General features: G+C 41.2%; 1 non-coding gene across 1 annotated transcript; it reads left to right on the plus strand.

The window, feature by feature from the left end:
* The first annotated feature begins 12651 nt into the window (after positions 1 to 12651).
* Positions 12652 to 12726, plus strand: Trnat-ugu (transfer RNA threonine (anticodon UGU)). Its single transcript has one exon. It is a non-coding gene; the product is annotated as a tRNA-Thr (tRNA).
* The last annotated feature ends 5232 nt before the right edge of the window (positions 12727 to 17958 follow it).

Consider the following 17958-nt stretch of genomic DNA (forward strand, 5'->3'; position numbering starts at 1 on the left):
ATATTATCTATGTGGTCCTTCCAACTGAAGTTGTTCGTAATTTTAACACCCAGGTACTTAGTTGAATTGACAGCCTTGAGAATTGTACTATTTATCGAGTAATCGAATTCCAACGGATTTCTTTTGGAACTCATGTGGATCATCTCACAGTCTCCGTTATTTAGCGTCAGCTGCCACCTGACAAACCATACAGCAATCTTTTCTAAATCGCTTTGCAGCTGATACTGGTCTTCGGATGACCTTACTAGACGTTAAATTACAGCATCATCTGCGAACAGTCTAAGAGAACTGCTCAGATTGTCACCCAGGTCATTTATATAGATCAGGAACAGTAGAGGTCCCAGGACGCTTCCCTGGGGAACACCTGATATCACTTTAGTTTTACTCGATGATTTGCCATCTATTACTACGAACTGCGACCTTCCTGACAGGAAATCACGAATCCAGTGGCACAACTGACACGATACCCCATAGCTCCGCAGCTTCATTAGAAGTCGCTTGTGGGGAACGGTGTCAAAAGCTTTCCGGAAATCTAGAAATACGGAATCAACTTGAGATCCCCTGTCGATAGCGGCCATTACTTCGTGCGAATAAAGAGCTAGCTGCGTTGCACAAGAGCGATGTTTTCTGAAGCCATGCTGATTACGTGTCAATAGATCGTTCCCTTCGAGGTGATTCATAATGTTTGAATACAGTATATGCTCCAAAACCCTACTGCAAACCGACGTCAATGATATAGGTCTGTAGTTAAATGGATTACTCCTACTACCCTTCTTGAACACTGGTGCGACCTGCGCAATTTTCCAATCTGTAGGTATAGATCTATCGGTGAGCGAGCGGTTGTATATGAGTGCTAAGTAGGGAGCTATAGTATCAGCGTAATCTGAAAGGAACCTAATCGGTATACAATCTGGACCTGAAGACTTGCCCGTATCAAGCGATTTGAGTTGCTTCGCAACCCCTAAGGTATCTACTTCTAAGAAACTCATGCTAGCAGATGTTCGTGTTTCAAATTCTGGAATATTCCATTCGTCTTCCCTGGTGAAGGAATTTCGGAAAACTGCGTTCAATAACTCCGCTTTAGCAGCACAATCGTCGATAACAGTACCATCGGCACTGCGCAGCGAAGGTATTGACTGCGTCTTGCCGCTTGTCTACTTTACATACGACCAGAATTTCTTCGGATTTTCTACCAAATTTCGAGACGATGTTTCGTTGTGGAACCTATTAAAGGCATCTCGCATCGAAGTACGTGCCAAATTTCGCGCGTCTGTAAATTTTAGCCCATCTTCGGGATTTCGCGTTCTTCTGAACTTCGCATGTTTTTTCCGTTGCCTCTGCAACAGCGTTCGGACTTTTTTTGTGTACCACGGGGGATCCGTTCCATCTCTTACCAATTTATGAGGTATGAATATCTCAATTGCTGTTGCTACTATGTCTTTGAATTTGAGCCACATCTCGTCTACATTCGCATAGTCAGTTCGGAAGGAATGGAAATTGTCTTTTAGGAAGGCTTCTAGTGGCACTTTATCCGCTTTTTTAAATAAAATTATTTTGCGTTTGTTTCTGATGGATTTGGAAGAAATGGTATTGAGCCAAGCTACAATGACCTTGTGATCACTAATCACTGTACCAGTCATGATGCTCTCTATCAGCTCTGGATTGTTTGTGGTCAAGAGGTCAAGTGTGTTTTCGCAACCATTTACAATTCGCGTGGGTTCGTGGACTAACTGCTCGAAATAATTTTCGGAGAATGCATTTAGGACAATCTCGGAAGACGTTTTCTGCCTACCACCGGTTTTGAACAAGTATTTTTGCCAACATACCGAGGGTAGGTTGAAATCCCCACCAACTATAACCGTATGAGTTGGGTATTTATTTGTTACGAGACTCAAACTTTCTCTGAACTGTTCCGCAACTGTATCATCGGAGTCTGGGGGTCGGTAGAAGGAGCTAATTATTAACTTAATTCGGCTTTTAAGTATAACCTCCACCCACACCAATTCACACGGAGTATCTACTTCGACTTCACTACAAGATAAACCACTACTGACAGACACAAACACTCCACCACCAATTCTGCCTAATCTATCTTTCCTGAACACCGTCAGAGACTTCGTAAAAATTTCTGCAGAACTTATTTCAGGCTTTAGCCAGCTTTCTGTACCTATAACGATATCAGCTTCTGTGCTTTCTATTAGCGCTTGAAGCTCAGGGACTTTTCCAGCGCAACTACAACAATTTACAACTATAATTCCGACTGTTCCTTGATCCAAGCACGTCCTGTAATTGCCAAGCACCCTTTGACATTGCAGCCCATCCCGCACTTTCCCGAGGCCTTCTAACCTAAAAAACCGCCCAGTCCACGCCACACAGCTTCCGCTACCCGTGTAGCCGCCAGCTGAGTGTAGTGAACTCCTGACCTATTCAGCGGAACCCGAAACCCCACCAGCCTATGGCGCAAGTCAATGAATCTGCAGCCAATAAGGTTGCAAAACCGTCTGAGCCTCTGATTCAGACCCTCCAACCGGCTCTGCACCAAAGGTCCGCAGTCGGTTTTCTCAACGATGCTGCAGATGGTCAGCTCTGCCTTCATCTCGTAAGAAAGACCGGCAGCCTTCACCAAATCAGATAGCCGCTGGAATCCAGAGAGAATTTCCTCAGATCCAAAGCGACACACGTCATTAGTGCCGACATGTGCCACCACCTGCAGCTGGCTGCACCCTGTGCTCTTCATGGTATCCGGAAGGACCCTTTCCACATCAGGAATGACTCCTCCCGGAATGCACACGAAGTGCACACTGGATTTCTTCCCCTCCTTAGCCGCCGTATCCCTAAGGGGTCCCATTACGCGCCTAACATTGGAGCTCCCAACTAATCGATAACTAAAACCTGAATTGTACTGTTTCCTACGGGCTAATTACATCAACCTAGAAGCATCCTCTATGTTCTACTGTGTTGTTTTTAGTGTCTCTGCATTCCTTAGCACGCGACATAAGTTTGCAGACGATAAATGTAACCGTTTCAGAGAGAAAAGCTGCCAATGTAACGCTCTGGCAATACGTCGATTTGATAGCAAATGACGAAAACGGGCTTATTTCTTAGGTTTTTACTACATATGAACACTTTTCACATTCTCTCGTGTAACGTGGCTTTTAGGCCTCTCTTCATGCAAAATCTTAAGGTCGTCGGTAATGTCAAGGCACCAAAGCCGGATAATAAGTCAATAATCGATTACTAAAACTTAAAGTTTACTGCTTCTTACTGGCTGATTACATCAACTTATAAGCTTCTTCTGTGTTTTACTGTGTTGCTATTAGTACCTCCACATAGCGCAGCACACAACATAAGTTTTCAGACGATGAAGGTAACCACTTCACAGAGAAATTCCAAATTCTGTGTCTGTGTCTACTGCCTGCTCATATTGTTTAAAGCAGGTTGCTCTAAATGCCCAGTGGATCTGATTCCCTTGATACCCATTCTAAACAATCTCGGATTGGGAAAGGCCAAGCTCTGCTTATACTTATAGTCTGGGAAGTTGACATATCTTAGACAGTAAAATATGATGATTAAAGATGTCCACTGAGTATTCCCATATACACTGAAGTTAGCTTTGAACAACAAATTATTAATTGGCCACCTACTCTTGACTCAATAGCTACTAAGATCTTTCACTGGTGAAGGAGGTGACAACGTTGTTACGTCCATTAGAGGCTTCTGTAGTTTGCTGAGAATGATGTGATATAATTGTGCCTTGTGATTTTCTGTGGAGTTCCAGAGTAAGTTCTACACTGGTGCAGGACATCCATTATTGCTGTTCTCATTCGAGGCAATCCTGGATTCTAAATCTCAAGCACCAGAGGATTAGAAACAGCAATGCAACCTCTGTCTTCCTGGCTGTCCACTATTTCAAAGTGCTGTGGTTGACAGTCTCTTCTCATTGTGCAGTGCTTGTAGATTATTGTAAATGGATAAACTGCAATATTTAGAACATCTCATTCTAAACTTTTTAAAGAACGAGACTTTTCTGTCACGACCACTTTTTGTGTGAGGTGATAAATACCAGGAATTTGGTTGTATTTTGAGAACCTAATGGTGACATACATTAGTGTCTGTGTAAATTAATGGAACTGGATTTTTCCTGAGGTCGGCAGTTTTCCGAAGGTCGGCGTTTTCCCACGAGGTCGGCGTTTTACCCCGAGGTCGACGTTTTTCCCTCGAGGTCTGCGTTTTTCCCCGAGGTCGGCGTTTTTTCCCTAGGTCTGCGTTTTTGCACTGAGGTCGGATCGGCGATTTTTTCCCCGAGGTCTAGAAATCTATCGGTATATTGAAAATCCAAAGTATTTTGATGTATATCGAACTATACTGATATGTCAAGTCAACTTGAAACATATATCCGACCACTAGATATCGGTATTTATCGAGATAGCGATATATTTCGATATACCTATTTATTTCGAGAATCGTTTTCTTAGGGGTACAGATTTTTTTCAAGACGTCCATTCTTTCCCATTATCGATTCATTTCGATATATCGACTTATGTCGAAGCACTCATTATACCGAGACGTCGATTTATTTCGAGATATCTATCTATATTGAGGCATCCATTTATTTCGAGGTATCAATTGATTTCGAAGTATCCGTTTATGTCGAGATATCGATTTAGTTTGATATACCGAAACAAATCGGGTTGTCTGTTTATTTCGAGCTATCGATATATTTCCATGTATCGGTGTACTTCAGATATCGATTCCTTTCGAGATATCGATATATTTCAAGAAACCTCTATATCTCAAGTAATCCATAAATTTCTAGATATTGTATTTTTAGAGATATCTTTATATTACTAGGTACCAATATATTTCAAGATATCGATATATTTCTATACCTCGATTTATCTCGAGAGGTCCGTGAGATTCGAGATATCGATCTATATGGTAAGCTGAAATGCGTATAGATGTCGATATATTTCGGGATATCGAATCATTTCGATGTAGCTGTCTTTTGGAGGTGTCGATTTATTTCGAAGTTTCGATTTTTTTCATGGTGTCGATTTATTTCGAGGTTGCGATTTATTTCTGGGTGTGGATTTATTTCGAGGTGTCGATATATTTCGAGGTGACGATATATTTCGACGTTACTTGTCGACTGCATCAGCTTAGAACCTATTTCGTACAGAGTGGTGCGACTGCATACCTCAGAAGGCGACATTGATATCCAGACGATGAATGTAAACGTTTCCGAGAGAAAAGCGTCCAATGTGACGAATTGGCACTACGTCATTATGAAAACAAATGACGGAAACGTGAGGTTTCTGCCACTCAAAGTGCTGCCAACTTTCACCCCACCCCCTCCTCACTCTCCCCAGTCGTGGCGATCAGCTGGTGTGATAGAAATGGACACAGGAAAGTAATAACGTTCCATGAAATCCCATTCTAGGGAGGTTCAAGGGTAAATGTTCCAGACGGTTTATTTGCATTAAGACACGCATACTGGACATCTACAATGTCACATCTGCCAGATCGTTTCTATTGTCAGCAGTGGAAAACAAAACAGCGTACTGAAAAAGCCAAAGTGAGACGCGGTTTTTGGTAGACGAAATAATAAGAATACTCTAGGCACTGATAATGATGATCTAATGAGAATTCTGGTATTGTTTTGAAAGATGCATTTAAATATGCATTGAACGTAGCTCCAAATTATTTTGAGAATTATAATTGCGGTATGATGGATCTACATTGGAGATTTGGTAATGCAAAACATTTCCATCTGAGAATACTTTACGTGATAGAACGGCATTGACCTTGTGTGTCATTAGGGTAAAGTTAATTTGCCGCCATTAACATAAAATTTATCCGCCATTAACATAAAATGTATTTTTCAGCTTACTTCAATAAGGACTCACTTCAGATGATTGGACAACTAAAGAGAACTCAAACCGTTATTTTAATAGTATTCGTAGGTCCAATGCAGCATTTACCGTGGACAGTCCCTGAGTCAAGACTGTCAGTTTTATGTAGGGAGCACTCCTTTAAGAAAGCACTCCGTGTTCAGGCCACAAGTGGCCAATCAGGACCATCCGACCGCCACGTCATTCTCACTGAGGGTGGAGGAGGAGCTGGCTCTCCCACTCGTTGTGGTAGTTTCCTTTGACTGGAGCCGCTACTATTCGGTCGAGTAGTTCCTCAATTGGCATCGCAAGGCTGAGTGCAACCCGAAAAATGGAAACAGCGCATAGCGGCCCGGATGGTCACCCATCCAAGTGCCGACCACGCCCGAAAGTGCTAAACTTCAGTGATCTAACGGGAACCGGTGTATCCACTGCGGCAAGGCCGTTGCCCCTACCACTTTTACATGATATTTTTGATCGTAGATCAGGTCTGATGGCTGGAAAGAATGGACGTTTACCATGTTATGCACATTTATATTTTCACTACGTCGACACAGCTGGTCCAATTTCGACCAGCGGTGATGGTAGCCATAATGATCGAGCCAAGCATCCTGTGTACATTGGTTGCACCCAAGTGTGTGGGGATCACAGCATTCGTGACATTTAAATTTGTTACTTCTTTGCTACTATATTCGCAATAAATTTTGCAGACAGTATCCGCATATGACGCTGAATGCACCTACAAAATTATATCATTGTACGACACATGTTTCAGGAGATACGTCATAAAAACTCAGGACAAGGCCAGACGCTGCATAGTACGGACGTGGACGCACAGCTGTAAATAAATGCCTGGTCAACACCAAGCTTTTCCGCTAGTCATCTATAAAGATAAAAAATCCCCAATATTGTCCACCAGCATATTTTTGAAAAACCTTTATTTTGTCATCCATTTCTTTTTCCTGTAAAAATCGTAAAAGCCGCATCATTGTGTTTTTAAAAATCGTTTCCTATTGTTATCTCTTTTTATGTATTTTAAACCATTTATCGCTTGTGTAACCTGTGGCTACAAGTCCATTCCCTTTATGGGGTAATCGAAATAATGAACAACGGAAAAAAGTGTGGGTCAATTTCTTCCTCATTTTTCGGAACATTTGATAATAGTATATCGTTGGCTCTTTGAGGGCGTGGTAGGTACATACGAGAGATTAGTGTAAGATTAGAATTTGGGTTAGATACAGTGCCAGGAGGTTCTGTTTCTATCTGGCTAGCTTCAAAGTACTTCACCATCTACTAAGTGATGCGTTTCATTGTGAATGGTGTGGTCTGTGCTAGGTCAACCGCGGAGGTTGCATCGGTTCACGTGAGATCACCGAAGTTAAGTGCGTTGTCGGGCGTTGAAGGCACTTGGATGGGTGATCATCCAGGCCGCCTCATGATGCCAATCGAGGAGCTACTCGGCCCAATAGTAGCGGCTCCGGTCAAAAAATACCAACATAACGACCGGGAGAGCAGTGTGCTCACCCCCGCCCCTCCTGTTCGCATCCTCCACGGATGATGACACGGCGGTCGGATGGTGCTGTCCCAGTAGGTCACTCGTGGCCTGAAGACGGAGTGCTTACAAAGCAAACTACTCTCCAGTGGATGGTCGTACTACTGAGACCTTGATGCCTGGCATCAATAACAGATGGCAGCACAAGAGGTTGGCTTACGCCTACTGCCGAATTTTGCGATCTGTCGTAAGCCTGCGTAAGTACGTAGGGCCTTCCGTCTTAAGTGCAAGCATATCCATTGCGTTTTCTGCCGCGCGACTTGAGTGGAATGTTTCATTATTTCTGAAATATTATAGAAATGTTTTTCGTTGTATATCCTCACCATCGGTACTGAATTTACTGTAAAATTACTTGCTCACTTTTCGGAACTTCCGTTCATAGTAAATCGATACTATTTGAAGCCGTGGTAGACACGAGTCTAGTGTGCTTCACCTTCAGCACCTTCTGTGTCAGTCTCGGTTCCTAGGTCCCTGATTTCACAACGAACAGTTCGTTGTCTACTGAGTATACTGTCTGTTGCACGACACTATCCCTCCCACGCTGCTAAATGTAGGTCGTCGGCAAAATATGACTGCAGTGGAACAAGGGCGTCTGCAGAAATTTCCCCAGGAGGTGGTGGTGGCATTGTTAGTGGTGTGTGTGTGTGTTTGTGTGTGTGTGTGTGTGTGTGTGTGTGTGTGTGTGTGTGTGTGTGGAGGCCATTACTATGAAATTCACACAGTCCAGACCGCCAAGGAAAATAAACCTTGAGATTTGGAAAGGTTGTTGATCTTATACCGCTTATACTGCATATTTCGAAATTCCACCTCTAAGGGGGATACACAGGAAATGAAAGGATTTTTGAAACATGTAGCTATTAAGGTAATTTTGAAGCTAGGCAGACGAAAATTTGTATCTGGTTTCTAGGTCAGAAATAAAGAAATATGTGTTCCAGTATTATTGGGAATTTAACCTCTATGAGGTGAAATAGTAGGTGAACATTTTATCTTGAGATAAAAAATTATGGAAGGACTATGGAAGTATTTTTAAGGCTATATCTACGAAAATTGGTATTTGACTTCAAGGTTACAAATAAGAAAATACGTATTTTCGTGTTTTTGGAAGTTCAACCCCTAAGGGGATGAAATAGAGTGAGCTGGTGCGTTTATGGCGCCAGTTTCCGTCGATCGATGTTTCGATCTTTGAGTCGCGGTCCATAGGACACTGCTCGCTAACCGACTGTAGTAGTTCTCTGTGCGGCCCAACGTGGGGCTTACCGCGCTTACACTGGACACAGTTGCCAACAAATCGCATGCCATCGCCATATAGGTTGGGCCAAAACATGTGTTCCCGAACTCTGTTCAAGGTCTTGTAGAACCCCAAATGATCCCCTACCGCCGAATCGTGGAAATATCTGAGTGCCATGCTAACTCGTTCCTGTGGAATACAGACCTTCCCTTCACCACGGTTGTCTTCCCCTTTACACAAGACACCCCCCGCCCACCCCACCCCCCGAAGACCTCGCCATCCGCCAACTGCTGCCGAATCGGTCCCCACCCGGGGTCCTCGGCCTGTTTGCCGGCTAAGTCGCAGAAGAAGCCGGGTGTCTCGGAGAGAAGGAAATTGACCCCCAGATCCGGCTCCACGTGGCCCTTGCCTTCCCCAGACTCTGCCGCGAACATACGGATAAGAGCGTCGCCAATTCATTGTCTCTGCCACTAATATGGCGAACCTGGAGATAAGTCTCGTCATCTTAACTTTGGTATGATTTTTAGCGATCTTATTAATCAAAGTTTAAGGGCTGGCACTGGCCAAGTAACTCACGGAGGCTCATTGGTTTCAGTCCAGTTGTATTGCTCACCTGTTCTCCAGATAGGGTTGTGTAGTTTATGTCTCAGAAAATTGTCTGCTCTTGATGTGTGTTGTGTTAGAGATAACTGGCAGCGGTCGACGCTAGCATACTGGGAGCAGAGCACCACGGCGGCAGAGAGATATTTGAGGCCATGTCCTCTCCTTTACATCTTGGGTTATGTTGTCACTTTTGCGTGATTCCATCTTTCCGGTGCTGAACTATAGCATCCAAAGTTCAATTGCATTGCCATGTTGAGTATATTTCTATGTCATTCTCTGCCTCGTGGATCTCTTGTATTGATTTGAATCCTTGGTCTGCTCGCGTCTATCGCCAATTCACACGAAATATTGAAGCAACCTTATTTTAAGGGTATTGTCATATAGTCATGTTCTAGTTGTAATCGTTCTAAGAATATTGTTGATTAATCAACTGAGTAAGTAACTTTGAAGGTCCGTTTAGTCAAAATTAAAGGACCCCCTTAACTGTTTTAGTCATTTTTATACAGTTTTGTTTAGGAAAGTTGGCAAGCCGAACGTTAAATATCTGTATTCTTACGCTTAATCTGTTTCTCCCCTGATTGCAAGTAGTGAGAGTTCTGCTATGAATTTTATGGACATTTGTGCTATTTAAGTAAAGCTTTACCTAAGTATATATACCTAGTCATATTCAAATTTCAAGTTTTACGGGTCTCGTTCCACTTAACGAAATTTATTTATTATTTGTCCAACTGATCTGGCCTTGTGATTTTATAATGCTTTTGATTGTAATAAAATATGTAGCAACTACAACGGATTACTATTGTGATTTTGGTGTGTCACTACCATACCCCATATCACAGAGGATGAAATGTTTCATGAAATATATGAAAACCTGTTTTTGATACATTCAACGATTAAGAGGGTGGAATATAGGATGTAATGTTTTATGAAAGTATTTCAGTGCGAAAGAGTTTTTAAAGCGAAATCTATGAATATTGTGTTATTGAAAACTACGTGTTTCACTGTTTTTGGAACTACAACCTCCAAGAAGGTGCAATAGGGGCACAGGTTTCACTGACCCATAGCCTTCCAGCCCAACCTGCAAAGTATACGGACTTGAAATTTGATGAAGGTGTAAATCTTACGCTGAAAGCATCATTTAAGAAGAGATTGTTCGAAATTTCACTCCTATGGGGGTGAAACATGGGTTGAAAGTCTTTTTTTTTAAATATGTCCCTATGTCCCTATTGAAGCTATAACTACAAAACTACGAAAATTGACATTTGGTGTCTCAGTCAGATACAAAAAAGAAACAGGTTTTTAGCATTTTCCGAAATTCTTCCATTGGGGGATAAAATAATTAGTGAAGGTTTTTTGAAAATAAATCATTATTAAAGAACTAATGAAGCATTTTTATAGCTACATCTATGAAAATAGGTATTTGACATCTCGGTTGGATGTAAAAAAAATGTGTTTCGTTGCTTTTGGAAATTTAACTCACTAATAGAGTGAAATAGGGGATGTAATGTTTTATGAAATATTTCACTATGAAAGCATTTTTAGAATTAAATGGATGAAGATTTGAATTTGGCTCCTCGGCTCTAAATAGAAGAATACGTGTTTAATTGTTTTTGAAACCCAACCCCTAAAGGGTGTGAGATGTTTCAGAAAATGGTTCATTATGAAAGGATTGCTAAATATATCTGACAATTCGTATTCGGCTAATATGTTACAATTTTTAAAAACTACGTGTTTTTCTGGTTTTGGAACTTCGAGCATAAGGGGATGAAAATTTTAATGAAATATTTATTGCGTTATATTAAAATATTTTAAATCTGCATCTATGAAAACCGGTATTTCACTTCTCAATTAGATATAAAGAAATATGCGTTAGGGAATGAAAGACTGTACGGAGATATCACCACAAGAATACAAACGGCTTGATTAACAAAAACCTTGGACTCCAGCTGTCAGCATTGCTTTTTGATCATTCAGTAAAAGACCATGCTTCAACGGCGCTAAGTTTAGAAAGTTTAGAAAGTGTTGCAGTTTATAAAAGACATAAAAAAACGATTAAAGAAAAAAATTCTTTGCAGACCATGAACGGTCTACGCAAGTAAAGAAGCGGATGATAAGCTAGCTCTTTATGCAAATGAGTTGGTCAGTTTAAGTTCCGAGACATGTCATGCAGCAGGAACGGAATCCTATAGTTGCTACGATTGGCTAAAGGAAAAGTTTTGCAGAATCACTCGAAATCACTTCTGCAAGTGGCTAAGAATCTCGTAATGAATAAAAATTCTGTACTGAGAATTCCAAGGTGGGAGATGCAAGATTCCTCCCCCCCCCCCTTCCCCTTCCTCACAATGCTATCCTTCTTTACCTACAGCAAAAAATAAATAAATAAATTAATAAATAAAACTAGAGAAATTTCTACTGTGAAACTATTTGCATACAAGAGAACGGCCCTTGAAATTTAACTCTTCAAAGTTTTAAGCCCTGCTCATTCCGGATATTGATTAGAAAGTGTTAATCCACATGTGAAACCTGAGTATATAATCCCTGTGACATTTGATCAACGGTGTTCCATAAGGACAGGTTCTCATTCAAAACGTTCGAAAATTCAATTTCTTTGTAGTTGCATTTTTTAAAGGTGTACTTGTCTAGACTCTTGGAACAGAAAGTTTTTTTTTCTTTTAATCCGTGCTTTACAAAAGTTTCTACAGTCCATTGTTTGAAGCAGTGTCACGGCTGCCATGAGCCGCGCGGGGTACCCGCCATGTGTCCAACGCCTTGTCACGGTTCGCGCGGCTCCCCCTGTTGGAGGTTCGAGTCCTCCCTCGGGCATGGTTGTGTGTGTGTTGTCCTTAGCATAAGTTACTGTAAGTAGTGTGCAAACATACGGACTGATGGTTCAAATGGCTCTGAGCACTTTGGGACTTAACATCTGAGGTCATCAGTTTCCTAGAACTTAGAACGACTTAAACCTAACTAAATTAAGGACATCACACACACCCATGCTCGAGGCAGGATTTGAACCTGCGACCGTAGCGGTCGCGTGGCTCCCGACTGAAGCGCCTACAACCGCTCGGCCACATCGGCCGGTCTATCATGTATTCTAGAAGAGTTGCAAGGTCGTCAGTGGCGCCTGTTCTTTCGAGAGCAGTTACTATCTTCATATCTATGGTTAAACGTTACCCAGCCATTGACCTTCGTCTGTGCGAATGCGCACAGGTTGCCGGAACTCTTACGGGAATCGTCACCTTAGTGTGAGCCAGTAATGAGTGGATGGACAAATACCTATTAAGTACATTACGTATGCGGATTGTGGACGGTTGGGGATGTGAGTCTCACGGGAAGCGTGCGAGGGATAAATTCCTGCAGTCGTGCTGTTCATGTGTGCCCTCGATGGCTCAGATGGATTGAGCGTCTGCCTTGTAAGCAGGAGATTCTGGGTTCGAGTCCCAGTAGGGGCACACTTTTCAGCTGTCCCCATCGAAGTATATCAACAACACCTGTCGGCAGCTGAGGGTTTCAATTAATTATCAGTTGTGAAGGTGATTCGATGAACCCTTTGCCAGGCACTTAAATGTGTTTTGCAGGGTATCCATATAGATGTAGATGATAACTCGTCCCGTGTCGCACGTGCTCAAAATGATTCATACTGCAGAATGCATGCAAACATACTCACCGAAAATACGGACGAATATCAAGTGCAGGCTGCCGAGTGCTGCATATCCAGCTTTGACAGATCGGCTTTTCCTGCCAAGAAGAACAGGAAGTTGCTGTCTAGGAACAATCAGAGGTAGAGGAAGGGTTGATAAATACTCCTTGACTTGCAGACTAAACGTAAATAACGAAAATACATTTTTGGTAAAAATTGGTCAAAACATAATCGGTTGCCCTCCGTATTGGATTAGCTGTTTTGAATATTGAAAATCTGACTTCAGATTCGTTTTCAGTGACATTAAAAATATATATGTAACACTCAGTTCATGCAAATCGAAGTAATAATATAACTAAATGTTTTCCCTAAACTTTGAACACATTTTTTTCGGGTAACTATTTTCTCAGAACGGCATGCAGCATAAATTAAAAGTGGTTCGTTCTCTTAACATCTACCTCTGACCCCTAAAAGTAAACACTTTTCTTAGGAACTTATAGCTATAATATGACATTTGTTAATATTAACTAATTTTTGTGTAGGCATAAGGAGTGAAACAAACCCTCAAAAATCGAACTCAAAGTTCGAATTAGCACTGTATCGTTAAATTTAAGGTTGTTTCATTGCGGTTAGGTATACGCTCCCATAAATTTTATGTTTTATCGACTGATGTTATCCATTTTCAATTTCAGGGGAATAATGTAGTATCAACTGATGTTACCCATTTTTGAATTCAGGTAACATATGAGGTGCCACACTGCACGCGCTCTGCGTACTCCAGTCTCGCAGGCCCTTGATCAAATCATAATTACGGGCGCCATTTTTTATTGAAAATCTAAACTTAAGCTCATAGTATTATCACTCGTAATTCCCAAACAGATCTTTCGAATGTATTTTCATTGTCTCAAAAAGAATTTCAAATGTACCCTTTTTTGCTCATTTGTATGAGAACCTGGCCGTAACGCCGGAATATAGTCACGAGATTTTTTTTCAGAGACGCTGTACGTTCGCGAGAAGACTTTCGTTCTGCGCGTGTCGAAGGACATTCCTCAGATATTACTGTGTGTGTGCTACTCAGTCGTGCCATTTAAGTGTACATCTTTGCATAGTTTTCCTTTCACGATGTAAACAGTGTTCCGCTCAGTTGCTAACTGGCCAGTGAGTGGTTCCGAAGGTATCGGATGTGCGGTGCGTTCGGTCTGCTAGGACAACAGCAGACTAGCGTGGTGCGATGGCAGAAGCAGACACTGAGGGAGCTAGCTGCTGGGACGCCAGCGAACAATTTATGCCAAGTAAGACGAAGAGGACTATTCTAAAATTACGAGCCGTCTCAAAAGTGTTTACCATTGGTAAATCTTGCTGTTGAGTCTGACAAAACTGGCAGTTTTGCCTAGAGATACATTAGAGAGAGCTACAGGAAATACCCCCACCCCCCTCAATGAATTTTTGGTTGTGATGACAGGCCGATTGGTAGTGTAGCCCGAGATCTAAGTTAGGTTGGAAGGTGGTAATTTGACTGAGAGTTGTTTACGCCAACGATTATGAATGCCGACTAAACGTTGTGCGAGCAGATTGCCCTGTAGCGTAGCCTAGCGTTTCCGTCCGCGCCACATTTAACACACTTTCTCTAACTGTGTACAAAAGTCTCACAACAGCCACGATAACTACGTTTCTGGTGGGGGGAGGGTAGAGTCCACTATGTAACTTTCACTGCAAATTTTAGTAACCGCATAAACTAACCGAAATAGAAGCGTAATTTTAACTATATTTCCTTTTGTGGGAAAATAATGGTTCTCCTCTTTCGGCAGCAACTGTAATATGTAGGCGACTTATTAGTTTTTTTTAACTCTGAATCATGATCTCAATAGACGCAGTGCTTTTTTTACGTTACTTGATTTGTGGTCTATAGTAAACAATGCAACGAATTGGTAAATTCTTTGAAGTTTGACGTGTCTTACATAGACGACGTCTGCAATGTTCGTAAGGCCAAGTTTGCATATATTCGGTGTCTGTTTTTTTCGCCATGTACTGTATAATTAGGGGGAGGAGGATTATGTTCAAGGAGCAGTGCATTAGCAGTCTATGGAGAAATTGAGAATTTGGATCTAAAGAACGGCATGCTCGGGCAGTTCGTGCTATTCTGTTGACCACTGTGTAATTCGGACACAGTGATCATTGCCTCTCCCTCGTAACCAGGGGACTCGGGTGCTAATCCTGGTCTGGCACAAATTTTCAACAGTGCCCATTGACTAAAGTCTGTGCCCATTGTCAGCTAATGTCATTGTTTCGGTGTTAAATTGTATTTTGTTCACGATACGTAGTTTGGCTTTTTCATGGATAACAGCTTTGAAAAGCGTACAGATTATATTGATATTTGCTCGTCGTTAGTCCAAGGCAACTATAGCGATTTATAAACACACTTGTAGTTCGTATTAAGCCTACATACGTAATTGTGTCCTGTGTTTCTTTACCAAGAACTACTTCGTAAGTAATTCCCCTGTAGTGGTATTTTGTTTTAGTATTTTGTTTAAATATTTATAGACTGCAGGCTTGGATGAAATATGAAACACATGTCCGAAGTTCCTGTTGATACTGCAGATACTGTTTCATCCGTACTAGGGGCCAAAACATTTCATCTAATACAGAAGGACACAATTTGTCTCGAGATTTAGCAATTTTTCGTAATAGAGGCCTTGCTTCGATATATTTTTCTCTAATTCTTGTTTGGATTTAATCTTAAAACACACTATCTCTTCCACCACTTATTCGATATGTGGTTTTATCCATTTCGTAGCCTAGAGTTCCTAAACGGTCGATAATATTAATAATTTCCTTTCTCAATTATATTTTCTGTAAATCTCCTGTTTATGGTTATTGCTAACATGTTTCACGTTCTCACTTTTATTATTTTTATTTTTCTAGTTTTGTGCCTTGTAGCCAAATTTTCTTTGAATCTGGTTTCTAATTCTGAAATAGTAACAGTTGAAGGTCAAGAGAAGATTGCGGTCTATTTGAGGAGAGTGGATTGGAGATTTTTTATAACAGACGTATACAGGTCATGGGGATCCTTACCTATATACATTTACTTCGAGTGTGATGTAGCCCATTCTCTTGTCATGATCTCGGCTGTATCGTAGCACATTGTCTCGGTTAGGTTGGAGATTTCTGTTGAGAGTTGCCGAAGTCAACGAAAGTGATTACAAAGTAAAGACTGTGCTAACAGAACGATCTCTAGCATAGTCCAACACGTTCTTTCTGTCCTTTTAAAGCCTCTTTTAATTAAAAATAACTAAAGCTGCAAGATACAATCACAAAAACTGTATTACGTAATAGAGTAATCCCAGACTATTGTTGTGTAAGTTGTGTGCGTACACTATTTTTTTTGTCAGTGAATATACATTTTTTTACTCATTTGCTGGGTTTCAATTTTCCCCGTTTTCTGGCAAAAAACCTTTTCCTGTGAAGGGCCCATTAGCTTGTCGGTTATATTTGTGACTTTCTCGACGGTCAGTAATTTCCTGATAGTCCATCCACCGGCGTCATTGTTAACATCGGATATAGATTTTAGTATTAGGAAGGCTAATATGAAGCTAATGCATAAGTAGGTCTAATAATTAATAAAAATAGGAATGCGGGTAAGCTACTACAAACAGCATAGTGAACGCATTGTTGTGGCCAAGATAGCCACGAATCCCACGCCTACTAAAGTCGTAAAAGTAGTCCGCAGATGATGAAGAAATTGATGAAATGTGTGATGAGATAAAAGAAATCATTCGGATAGTGATGGGAGATGAAAATTTAATATTAATGGGTGACTGGAATTCGACAGTAGGAAATGGAAGAAAAGGAAACGTAGTAGGTGAATATGGAATGGGGGTAAAAAATGAAAGAGGAAGCCGCCTGGTAGGTTTTTGCCCAGAGCATAACTTAATCATAGCTAACACTTGGTTCAAAAATCATGAAAGAAGGTTGTTTACGTGGAAGAGACCTGGAGATACTGCAATATTTCATATATATTATATAATGGTAAGACAGAGATTTAGGAACCAGATTTTAAATTGTAAGACATTTCCAGGGGCAAATGTGGACTCTGATCACAATATATTGATTATGAACTGTAGATTAAACTGAAGAAACTGGAAAAAGGTGGGAATTTCAGGAGATGGGACCTGAAAGAACTGACAGAATCAGAAGTTGTAGAGTGTTTCAGGAAGATCATTAGGGAACGATCTACGGGAATGGGGGAAAGTAATACAGTGTGATGAGGGATCTGAGTGGTGTACTGTCAAGGGGGAGGGGGTTCCTCAGGGATCAGTGTTGGGGCCGCTCCAGTTCCTTATTTATATAAATGATATGCCCTCAAGTATTACGGGTAACTCTAAAATATTTCTGTTTGCTGATGACACTAGCTTGGTAGTAAAGGATGTTGGGTGCAACATTGACTCCGTTTCAAGTAGTACAGTACATGACCTCAGTCCATGGCTTGTAGAAAATAAACTAACGTTAAATCACAGTAAGCTTCAGTTTTTACATTTTCTAACACACAATTCAACAAAACCTGACGTTTTAATTTCACAGCATGGGCATATGATTGGTGAAACTGAACGGTTCACATTCCTAGGTGTTCAAATAAATAGTAAGATGTCGTGGAAAGCCCACGTTCAGGATCTTGTTCAAAGACTTAATACTGCCATTTTCACTATTGGAACGGTGCCGAAAGTGAGTGATACTTCGACAAGTAAATTAGTCTACTTTGCTTATTTCCATTCACTTATGTCGTATGGTATTATGTTTTTGGGTAACTCTTCCCATTCTAGAAGGATATTTTTGGCTCAGAAACTGGAGGTTCGGGCAAAAAGTGGTGTGAGTTCACGAACCTCTTGTCGACTTCTGTTCAGGGAGTCTGGGTATTTTGACATTGGCCTCTCAATATGTATATTCCTTATTGTCGTTTCTTGTTACCAATATTAGTTTATTTCCAACAATAAGCAGCTTTCACTCTGTTAATACTCGGCAGAAATCAAACCTCCATTTGGATCGGACT

This window comes from Schistocerca gregaria, unplaced genomic scaffold, assembly GCF_023897955.1.
Source record: "Schistocerca gregaria isolate iqSchGreg1 unplaced genomic scaffold, iqSchGreg1.2 ptg000422l, whole genome shotgun sequence".
Lineage (NCBI taxonomy): Eukaryota > Metazoa > Arthropoda > Insecta > Orthoptera > Acrididae > Schistocerca > Schistocerca gregaria.